The following is a 12,685-nucleotide window of genomic DNA, read 5'->3' on the forward strand; positions in this document are numbered from 1 at the left end:
CCGGATGCCATGATCTTCGTTTTCTGAACGTTGAGCTTTAAGCCAGTTTTTTCACTCTCCTCTTTCACTTTCATCAAGAGGCTTTTTAGTTCCTCTTCACTTTCTGCCATAAGGGTGGTGTCATCTGCATATCTGAGGTTATTGATATTTCTCCTGGCAATCTTGTTTCCACCTTGTGTTTCTTCCAGTCCAAGGTTTCTGATGATGTACTCTGCATATAATTAAATAAGCAGGGTGACAATATTATGGGTTATGACCTATTAAAAGTCTTACCTCCTACAGTCTTAGACCATGTCTGATAATAGCTATGTATGAAGGTAACTGAGGGTAGAAGAAAGAGAGAAAAGGAATAAAAGAAAGAGAGAGAAGACATGTATGATGGGCTTCTCATTTACTTCTTATTTTAATTTATCTAAATGAACAATGCTTGCATCTAAGACAATGGGCAGAGGAAATTCCACCTTGGTGACTGACTTTGTTCTCTTAGGATTAACAGATCGTCCAGATCTTCAGCCCATTCCCTTTGTGCTGTTCCTGGGGAACTATCTGATCACCATGGGAGGGAACGTTGGGATGTTGCTATTGATCAGGATAGATTTATGCCTCCACACCCCTATGTACTCCTTTCTTGCCAGTTTTCCCTGCTTGGATTTGTGCCGTTGGTGAACTTCTTATCAGAGAAAAAAAAAAAGTTCCTACACTGCTTGTTTAATCGAGTGTTATTTTTTCATTGCCATGGTGATTACTGAATACTACATGCTAGCTGTGATGGCTTATGATAGGTACATGGCCATCTGTAATCCTTCGATTTATAGCAGCAAGATGTCCGAGGGGGTCTGCATTCACCTGATTGCTGGTCCATATACCTACGGGCTCTTAGTGGCCTGATGGAAAGCATGTGGACACACCACTTGACCTTCTGTGGCTCCAATGTCATTAATCACTTCTATTTCTCTGATCCACCCCTCATTCGACTCTCCTGCTCTGACACTTACATTAGGAGACATCCATGTTTCTGATGGCCGGATTTAACCTCTCCAATTCTTCTCGTAACCCTCATCTCCTACATCTTCATTCTCACTGCCATCCTGAGGATGCGCTCTGCTGAAGGCAGGCACAAAGCTTTTTCCACCTGTGGGTCCCATCTGGAGGCAGTGACTGCGTTTTATGGGAGCCTGTTCTGTATGTACGTTAGACTTCCCACAGACCAGTCAGTGGAACGGTCTAAAATCATTGCTCTTTTCTACCCTTCTGTAAGCCCTATGTTGAACCCCATCATTTATAGTTTGAGGAACAAGAATGTGAAACAAGCTTTTCAGAAACATATCAGAAGAAATGACCTAAAATTGCAGTGTCTTTTTCTCTACATATTAAATAAAAGCTGTATTTATGGGAACTGGACCCAAGTTTAACTTGATTACTGAAATGTTAATTTTAAATCCATGATTAAAAGCTATAAGCTATGACAGAATAGTTAAAGACTCAATTTGCAATTTCACATGTGACACGTGTCCATTGTGTGTAAAGTGAGTGAAGTCGCTTGTTCATGTCCGACTGTTTGTGACCCTATGGACTGTAGCCCACCAGTTTCCTCCATCCATGCGATTTTTCAGGAAAATTACTGGAATGGGTTGCCATTTCCTGCTCCAGGGAATTTTCTTGACCCAGGAATTAAACCTGGGTCTCCCACATTGCAGGCAGACTCTCTATAATCTGAGAAACCAGGGAATCATGTAGAAGGTTGGGCATTATATTTGTAGGTATTTCATGTTTATGTTTATATCTGTATATATACATTAATTTTATAATAAAAAGCACACAATCTCATAGTAAAACAGTTAATCTCTAAAAGAATATAAAGTAAAAGACTTCCTTTTCTTTGTCCCACTCTGATCTTCCATTCTCAATTCTCAAATTTACCACTATTAACAAATCTTTATAATTCCAGAATATTTGTCTATATCCACAAATCAATGTATGCTATGGCCACATATATATATATATATATATATATATATATATATATATATATATATATACACACACACACAAAACTGTTAATAACACATATTGTCTATGGTGAGCTAAATTTTAGTAGTTTATAATTTTGTGGTACTTACCATGCAGGCGCTTTGAACACATGGTTTAGAAGAATGTGATCACAACTTCTGATAATACATTTGAGGAGACAATGTATGATGGTACCCTCATGTCCATGACTGACATCTATTTATTTTTCTCCACCTGTGACAGTCATTTTCAAAAGATATTTTCCTCCTTAGGCCATAATGGGAAGTAAAACTTTCCAAACAATTTATTTTTACATATTAACTGCTGAAACAAAGAATCAATTCAGTTCACTTCAGTTCAGTCTCTCAGTCGTGTCCAACTCTTTGCGAGCCCATGAATCGCAGTATGCCAGGCCTCCCTGTCCATCACCAACTCCCGGGGTTCACCCAAACTCATGTCCATCGAGTCAGTGATGCCATCCAGCCATCTTATCCTCTGTCATCCCCTTCTCCTCCTGCTCCCAATCCCTCCCAGCATCAGAGTCTTTTTCAATGAGTCAGCTCTTCGTATCAGGTTGGCCAAAGTACTGGATTTTCAGCTTTAGCATCATTCCTTCCAAAGAACACCCAGGGCTGATCTCCTTCAGAATGGACTGTTTGGATCTCCTTGCAGTCCAAGGGACTCTCAAGAGTCTTCTCCAACACCATGGTTCAAAAGCATCAGTTCTTTGGCACTCAGCTTTCTTCGCAGTCCAACTCTCACATCCATACATGACCACTGGAAAAACCATAGCTTGACTAGACAGACCTTTGTTGGCAAAGTAATGTCTCTGTTTTTCCTTTCTTTTTTAAAAATATAATTGTACATGTCCAATTTGTTGGTTAATTATGGTGACTTACCTGTAAGTATTTTAATGTTAAAGATGCAAATATTAATACTAGTTGATTTGAAGTTCCATAGCTCAGGCAAAGTTGAGGAATGTTTAGTGGATATCTACAATGAGCCAAGAACAGCTTCGTGTACCAGTGAAACTGCAAGGAACACTAGTGTTGCAGTTTTATGACACTGTAAAGATACAAGTCAACAGATTTTGTTAAGTGCTATAATAAAGAGAATGAAAGGGCTGATGCTATAGAGGAAAGAATCCATTTACTCTGAGTAAATTGCAGTGAGTCTTATAACTGCACAAAACAAGAACTTGTTCATCTTTTTGCACCTATCAAAATATACCCATAAGTCCCAGTTCAATATTATGTCAGACCAGGCAGGGTCTGAACAAAATCAGTGTTGGACGTTACTTTCAAAAAAAGTAGGATGACAAATATTATTACCCCTCAACTGACACCTTTTTTTCTCATTTGTATTTCAAAGCATCCTTTTCACCTTAGACCTTATTTTTGCTCAATATTTCTTGCAGAGTAATGTTTTTTATAGTTATTAATTCTATGCTGTCCCATACCACTTCAATCTTTTCATCACTAGATATTGTTTAAACAAATGGGATCTAATTAAAATTAAAAGCTTCTGCACAACAAAGGAAAATATAAGCAAGGTGAAAAGACAGCCTTCTGAACGGGAGAAAATAATAGCAAATGAAGCAACTGACAAACAACTAATCTCAAAAATATACAAGCAACTTCTGCAGCTCAATTCCAGAAAAATAAACGACCCAATCAAAAAATGGGCCAAAGAACGAAATAGACATTTCTCCAGGGAAGACGTACGGATGGCTGACAAACACATGAAAAGATGCTCAACATCACTCATTATTAGAGAAATGCACATCAAAACCACAATGAGGTAACACTTCACACCAGTCAGAATGTCTGCGATCCAAAAATCTGCAAGCAATAAATGCTGGAGAGGGTGTGGAGAAAAGGGAACCCTCCTACACTGTTGGTGGGAATGCAAACTAGTACAGCCACTATGGAGAACAGTGTGGAGATTCCTTAAAAATTTGCAAATAGAACTACCTTATGACCCAGCAATCCCACTTCTGGGCATACACACCGAGGAAACCAGAATTGAAAGAGACACATGTACCCCAATGTTCATCGCAGCACTGTTTATAATAGCCAGGACATGGAAACAATCTAGATGTCCATCAGCAGATGAATGGATAAGAAAGCTGTGGTACATATACACAATGGAGTATTACTCAGCCATTAAAAAGAATTCATTTGAATCAGTTCTGATGAGATGGATGAAACTGGAGCCGATTATACAGAGTGAAGTAAGCCAGAAAGTAAAACACCAATACAGTATACTAACACATATATATGGAATTTAGGAGATGGTAATGACGACCCTGTATGCAAGACAGGGAAAGAGACACAGATGTGTATAACGGACCTTTGGACTCAGAGGGAGAGGGAGAGGGTGGGATGATTTGGGAGAATGACATTCTAACATGTATACTATCATGTGAATTGAATCACCAGTCTATGTCTGATGCAGGATGCAGCATGCTTGGGGCTGGTGCATGGGGATGACCCAGAGAGATGTTATGGGGAGGGAGGTGGCAGGCGGGTTCATGTTTGGGAACGCATGTAAGAATTAAAGATATTAAAATTTAAAAAATAAAAAACTAAAATTAAAAAAAATAAAAAAAAATCAAAAAAAAAATTTAAAAAATAAAAAACTAAAAAAAAAAGAAAGTTAGATTGCCTATAAATTCTGTTAAAACATGCATACAAATAACTAATCTTTTAACTTTTAACATCCAATTTATAGCTTGTTGAATTCTACCTAAATATCTAGAGATCTGTTGTTTTAAGCATACAAACATATTCAGTTGTGTAAAACTAGCCCTTTTATTATTTCAAATGTTGTGACAGAAAGGTCCATGTCTCTATCTTTACAATCTAGCCAGGTTTGATGCTAAATAGAGATTCAGTAATGATTGTAGCATTAAAAAAATGCCCATTTTGAACATGAACAAAGTATGTGTCTCCATTTTTACATATATAATAAAGTTTTTGAAAGGACCAAGTGACTCTGAGGAAGCATTATTTTTAAGCCAACAGTACTGTTCAGAAATTCAGGTGACCCACGTTGTCACTGATATTTATGACTGACACTAGCAATATGGTTCTCATATTTATGCACTCATGCACACAAGTTTAAGGCTTAAGAGGATTTCACCCACTACTTTCATAAGTTGTTGTCGCACTATCTAATCATCTCATCCTCTGCCACGCTCTTCTGCTACCCCAGGTACTGCAGCACACCAGGCTTCGCTGTCCTTCACCATCTCCCAGAGCTTGCTCAAACTCATGTCATCCAACCATCTCATCCTCTGCTGGCCCCTTCTCCTGCTGCCTTCAATCTTTTCCAGCATCAGAGTCTTTTCCAAAGAGTCTGCTCTTTGCATCAGATGGCCAAATTTAGGAGCTTCAGCTTCAGCATCAGTCCATCCAATGAATATTCAGGACTGATTTCCTTTAGGATGAACTGGTTTGATCTCCTTGTTGTCCAGTGAACTCTCAAGAATCTCCACCAGCACCACAATTCAAAAGCATCAATTCTTTGACATGCAGCCTTCTCTATGATCCAACTCTCACATCCATACATGACTACTTGAAAAGCCATAGCCTTGACTATATGGACCTTTGTCAGAAAAGTGATGTCTTTGCTTTTTAATATGCTGTTAAGATTGGTCATAGCTGTCCTTCCAAGGAGCAAGTGTCTTTTAATTTCATGGATGCAGTCACCATCAACAGGGATTTTGGATCCCCAAAATATAAAGTCTGTCACTTATTTTCAAATTCTATTTGCCATAAAGTGATGGGACTGGATGCTGTGATCTTAGTTCTTTGAATGTTGAGTTTCATGCCAGCTTCTTTTTTTTTTTTAATTGGAGGCTAATTACTTTACAATATTGTGGTGGTTTTTGCCATACATTGACATGAATCAGCCATGGGTGTATATGTGTTCCCCATTCTGAATCCCCTCCCACCCCCCTCCATATCCCATCCCATCCATCTGGGTCATCCCAGTGCACCAGCCCTGAGCACCCTGTCTCAAGCATCGAACCTGGAGTGCCGATTTGTTTCACATATGATAATATGCATGTTTCAGTGCTATTCTCTCAAATCAAGCCAGCTTTTTCACTCTTCTCTTTAACCCTCATCCAGAGGCTCTTTAATTCCTTTTCACTTTCTGCCATTAGAGCGGTATTATCTGCCTATCTGAGGCACTTTCCTAAGGAGCAATAACTGTGGTAAAATAGTTACATTTTCATTCCCACCTATCAGAAAGATCAGTGGCTCTAACTGATAGTTTTCTTTAATGAAAACCAGTCCTGGTGTATTTAAACAAATAGTTGCATATTCCAGGGAACAGTAATGCTATAAGTCTAATATTTTTATTCCTACATATTTTCTTTGGAGTAGTGGATACTTGAAGAATATTTCGACTTTCACACTCACACATGTACACATGGAGGAGAGAGAGAGAAATAATCATACTTTTCAAAGATTAGGCACTGTTTTAATATTGGTTTGGCCAAAATGTTCGTTCGAGTTCTTCCATAAGATGTTGCAGAAAACCAGAACGAATCTTTCTGGCCAACTTAATATCTGTTGTTTCACTTAATGTTATCACCAATATTATTATTTCAGTATTATAGTCCCTAATTTAGAGATAAGCATACAGAGACTACAGATTACTAACATAAAATCACATAACTTAGAAGAGAATTTCAAATATATTTGATTTCCAAGTTTATTGCTTTTTTTTTTTAATCTACTAAACCATCCTTTAGTTTAGTATCCTTTATCGTGGGCGGCTCTGACGGCGCACAAGTGTGGCTGAGAGAAGCTACCCCACGTCCGAGGTCAGGGGCAGAAGCTGGGAGGACACCATGCCCGAGGGGCGGCAGCCAAGAGGAGCTACCCCATGCCCTAAGTCAGGGGCAGAAGCCAAGAGTGCCAGGCTGTGATGGTGCAGGAATGGCCGAGAGGAGCTACCCAACGTCCGAGGTCGGTGCGGTGGCCGAGAGTGCCAGGCTGTGACCATGCAAGAGGGCTGAGAGGAGCTACTTCACGTTCAAGGTCAGGAGGGGAGAGGTGAGGAGATATACCTCATGCACGGTAAGGAGCAGCTTCCATTGGAAGGAATAGCTGTTTCCCCATCTATTTCCCATGAAGTGATGGGACCAGATGCCATGATCTTCGTTTTCTGAATGTTGAGCTTTAAGCCAACATTTTCACTCTCCTCTTTCGCTTTCATCAAGAGGCTTTTTAGTTCCTCTTCACTTTCTGCCTTAAGGGTGGTGTCATCTGCATATCTGAAGTTATTGATATTTCTCCTGGCAATCTTGATTCCAGCTTGTGTTTCTTCCAGTCCAGCATTTCTTATGATGTACTCTGCATAGAAGTTAAATAAGCAGGGTGACAATATACAGCCTTGACGTACTCCTTTTCCTATTTGGAACCAGTCTGTTGATCCATGTCCAGTTCTAACTGTTACTGCCTGACCTGCATACAGATTCCTCAAGAGGCAGGTTAGGTGGTCTGGTATTCCCATCTCTTTCAGAATTTTCCACAGTTTATTGTGGTCCACACAGTCAGAGGATTTGGCATAGTCAATAAAGCAGAAATAGATGTTTTTCTGGAACTCTCTTGCTTTTTCCATGATCCAGCAGATGTTGGCAATTTGATCTCTGGTTCCTCTGCCTTTTCTAAAACCAGCTTGAACATCAGGGAGTTTACGGTTCACATATTGCTGAAGCCTGGCTTGGAGAATTTTGAGCATTACTTTACTAGCATGTGAGACTAGTGCAATTGTGCGGTAGTTTGAGCATTCTTTGGCATTGCCTTTCTTTGGGTTTGGAATGAAAACTGACCTTTTCCAGTCCTGTGGTCACTGCTGAGTTTTCCAAATTTGCTGGCATATTGAGTGCAGCATCATCTTTCAGGGTTTGAAATAGCTCAACTGGAATTCCATCACCTCCAGTAGCTTTGTTCATAGTGATGCTTTCAAAGGCCCACTTGACTTCACATTCCAAGATGTCTGGCTCTAGATTAGTGATCACATCATCATGATTATCTGGGTCATGAAGATCTTTTTTGTACAGTTCTTTTGTGTATTCTTGCCACCTCTTCTTAATATCTTCTTCTTCTGTTAGGTCCATACCATTTCTGTCCTTTATCGAGCCCATCTTTGCATGAAATATTCCCTTGGAATCTCTAGTTTTCTTGAAGAGATCTCTAGTCTTTCCCATTCTGTTGTTTTCCTCTATTTCTTTGCATTGATCACTGAAGAAGGCTTTCTTATCTCTTCTTGCTATTCTTTGGAACTCTGCATTCAGATGCTTATATCTTTCCTTTTCTCCTTTGCTTTTCACTTTACTTCTTTTCACAGCTATTTGTAAGGCCTCCCCAGACAGCCATTTTGCTTTTTCGCATTTCTTTTCCATGGGGATGGTCTTGATCCCTGTCTCCTGTACAATGTCACGAACCTCATTCCATAGTTCATCAGGCACTCTATCTATGAGATCTAGGCCCTTAAATCTATTTCTCACTTCCACTGTATAATCATAAGGGATTTTATTTAGGTCATACCTGAATGGTCTAGCGGTTTTCCCCACTTATATAGTCAGTGTTTCTTAATAAGTATGTGATAGATAGAAGATAGATAGATAGAAGTATAGAGAACTTTTGCAAAGTGGAAATTACAATTTAAGTCTTATAAAAAGAATTAGACATCATGTTAACATACTGATGGTATCATCAATGTGTATAATTTATTCATGTGTATTAAACCTATTTTTATTTTCTTAAACAGAAGAATTCATCTGGAAATATTCTGAATAAATCAGACAAAAAAGAAGGATTTTAGCCTCCTGAAACTGACCAGTTATTTAATTTTGCAACTTTTCTTCTTCATCTTATTCCTATTTTCCTGTATTCTCCTTCTTGTTGAAAATTTAGACCTAACTTTGAGATTAACACCATCATCCTGTCACTTTGCCAATCTGTCAATTTCACACTTTCAGGTTAAAATTTTGTTTAAAAAGGTCATTTACTTGTCCAACTTATTTGAAGAGTATAATCTGATTACGTTTCTGGTAACTCAAGGTTTAGTTCTGCTGCTCTCTGTGACCATTACATCCATATAATTACATACTTTTCATGTCAATTTCATGTATTTTTCATTAGTTCCAAAATATACACTTATGTGGCTACCATTGCCTACATATGTGATTTTCATAGATTTGTACACAGCATCACAATTGTTTTCTTCAGAGCCGGAGATACGGAGCAACATTACGGTGTCTTGCCACTTTGTAATTACTAAGATCAAATGAAACTGTTATTTATTATAGACCATATTCGTACTGCAAAATATGAATAGGAATATATGGTAATCTCAAAATTTTACATTTTTGCAAATGACTTTTCCATCTTTTTAATATTTGAAAACCAGAAAGATATCCCCGCTTTTTAATCCTCTTATGAATATGGTACTTCCTGGGAAGAATGAATAGTAAAATTGAAGTAGTGTCTCTCCTATATGTTTGTGATTCTTCATTTGAACTGCCAAATATTTAGAAAGAATATAAAGAATACCAAAGTTGAATTACTGCATATTTTTCTTTATTCATAAGCATGAAATATCACTACCTGAAAAATTTGCATGGCTCATATTTGATTATATTTTTCTATGGGATATTGTAAACATGATTTTAGTTTGTTTTATTTGAATAATAAAATAAAATATTATAAATTTTTAAGAATATTCAATCCAGAGTCAAGACTACTATTTATATCAGTGACTTATTTAAAACCCTTGGCTCTGAAGCCTTGATTTCTTATTTTTAAACTCATCTATCTCACATTCTACAAGTATATGTTCAATGAAAATTTAATTGTTGAATAAATTTTCCTGAGTTTTAAAGAAATACAATACTCATTACTGAGCTTTGAAAATCAGAATACATGTAAAAGTAGTCATTGATTTGGAAATTGCAACATAGTTAAAATTATTGTTTATTTTGATGATCTTGGGTTGAGTAATCTATTATTTAAAAAATGGATTTTTTCCTAGAAAACTTCCTCTATTTGAAGACCTTAATGGAAGCTTGTTTACCTAGGCAAGACTATGTTGAGGTAAAGTTTCCTCTTATTTCACAGCTCAACTGATAAAATATCTGATAAAAATGTATTCATGGTCATGTATTAACTTACTCAACACAAAGTTATCAAGATTTCTCAAAAGGTAGAAATTGTAGGCTTTAAAAAGGATTAAATATACACCCACTGCCATGTTTATTTATGAAAAAAATTCATATTTATTTGCTATAAGACTTTCTAGGACAAGGGAAGCAGTTAATGAATTTTTTTAAATTGTTTTGTGAAGAGATAGAAAAATTAATTCTGAAAAAGACTTTTAGGAAAGAGCTAGGCTTTGGAAACTGAGTAGAATTTCAAAAAGATAGAGGATGGTTGCAAAGGCATTTTCTAAAGAAAGAAGCAATAAGAGGCAATTGATGGAAGTAGAATAGCTTGATCATGCCTGGGGCATCAATAATGGATAGAAAACTGAGAAATTGTACACAGGATCACATGAGGTGGGATGGGAATGTGTTGCTAATATGTGTTGGATTAAATTTGTTATTCCTTGGAAGGAAAGTTGTGACCAACTGTCAGGGTCCAGCCCCGGTGGATCCAGGGTAATTCGAAGTGGGGATGGAGTCAGCGTCCTAGGAATTAATTGCTTAATTAAAGATATAGAGGGAGATTAGAAAGAAATAGTGTGGTAGGAAAATTAGTGGAGAAAAAGAGGCTGAATAATTTGGTTTATGTGGGATACCAATAAAGCTTCGAGACAAGAAGCTTGCACTACATACATAGGCCACCGGCTCCCACTTGAATATGGGCAGGTGCCCCGCCTTGGGCTCCCTCTCATGTGGAACTTAAAAGCCAGGGCAAAATTAGCAGGCTTGGCAAGCACCCACGCTCCAGATGGGAATTCAGCCAGAAAAACGAAGAACAAGAAAGAACGACACGGGGGAATCAGTCTTTCCAGAAACTGATCCGATTTCTTTATTTTTAGGTTTGCTTATATACCTTTTGTTACACATAGAGACAAATGAAAATTTTAAAGTCACACGGGGGTCAGCAGTCCTGACCTTTATCAAAATCAGGTGTTTCATATAAATGTATACGAAAAGGTCTTAGGGGTTTTACATCATCTTCTGGCCATGAGGCCTGCTGACATTATGATCCTTTCTTTCTGATAACGGTCAGTCAACAAAAAAACTAATTTTCCAGGGGTGATTTTTCTTAAACCAGGCACCACCCTCCAGAGTACCAGATAAAGTTGCATTCCTATAGGGTGAGGGTGTAGTGTGTTACAATTAAGAAAAGAATTTACTTAGCCTAAGGTTAACATGATTAATCTTAAAGGTTAATACTTATTTCTCCTATATGCTAGTTATATATGCATTAACATGTATAAGGGCAGGGGATTTAGCAGCAAACATTGGCCCAATAAATGAAAAACCCTTCACCAACATGATTTTTATCTTTAGAAAAACCCAATGCTAACTAAGACTTTCAAAATACTCAAAACTGTCTGTGCTGTTTATGGTTGAGAGATTGTAAACAATTATGTACTTAGTAGCAAGAGTGTGGATAATCCTGTCACACAAGCTAGTCTGCCAGCAGAGAGGTTTCACCTAAGACACCCTTGTCATGCCCAGGAATTTTCATAACTGGAGCTGTAGGTTAACTCCTTCTCTGAGAGAGGTGATGGGGGAGAGCCCCCCATAAAGTCAGAGGTGTAGGTGAGAGTGTAAAACAGTAAAATAGGCAGACTCTGGTTTGGGGGGTAGATGCTCGAGAACAGGGGGTTTCCTGAGGCTCAATCCCACCTTTGCGTATTCCGAAGCCTCCTTCCTCATGACCTTTGCCATGGGCGGAGTTCCTCATGCTGGCTCCCAGCAGCCAACCTAGACAGCGCATTAAAAAGCAGAGACATACTTTGCCAACAAAGGTCCGTCTAGTCAAGGCTATGGTTTTTCCAATAGTCATGTATAGATGTGAAAGTTGGACTATAAAGAAAGCTGAGCATCAAAGATTTGAGGCTTTTGAACTCTGGTGTTGGAGAAGACTCTTGAGAGTCCCCTGGACTGCAAGGAGATCCAACCAGTCCATCCTAAAGGAGGTCAGTCCTGGGTGCTCATTGGAAGGATTGATGTTGAAGCTGAAAATCCAATACATTGGCCACCTGATGTGAAGAGCTGACTCATTTGAAAAGACCCTGATACTGGGAAAGATTGAGGGCAGGAGGAGAAGGGGATGACAGAGGATGAGATGGTTGGGTGGCCTCACCAACTCAATGAACATGAGTTTGTATGGACTCCGGGAGTTGGTGATGGACAGGGAGGCCTGGCGTGCTGCAGTCCATGGGGTTGCAAAGAGTCAGACACGACTGAGCAACTGAACTGAACTGAACTGAAATTTGTTACAGATAGGAACCTTAAATCCTTTAAACCTGAGTAGTGACAAGAGGGGTGTAAGATTGCCATTATTTGTTACATTTCTGAGATAAGAATTCTGTGAAGAACAATGAAGTCTTTTAGCCAAGGTAGAGAGTGACTACAGGAGTGGCCACCATTGTTAATCTGGCAAATGATAGTCCCCTTCCCAGACTACTTTTATTCCTC

General features: G+C 38.5%; 1 pseudogene; it reads left to right on the forward strand.

Moving 5' to 3' along the window:
- The first annotated feature begins 423 nt into the window (after nt 1-423).
- LOC138420222 (olfactory receptor 5M5-like) lies at nt 424-7,025 on the forward strand (annotated as a pseudogene).
- The last annotated feature ends 5,660 nt before the right edge of the window (nt 7,026-12,685 follow it).

The sequence above is a fragment of the Ovis canadensis genome, chromosome 15 (genome assembly GCF_042477335.2).
Source record: "Ovis canadensis isolate MfBH-ARS-UI-01 breed Bighorn chromosome 15, ARS-UI_OviCan_v2, whole genome shotgun sequence".
NCBI classification, from domain to species: domain Eukaryota; kingdom Metazoa; phylum Chordata; class Mammalia; order Artiodactyla; family Bovidae; genus Ovis; species Ovis canadensis.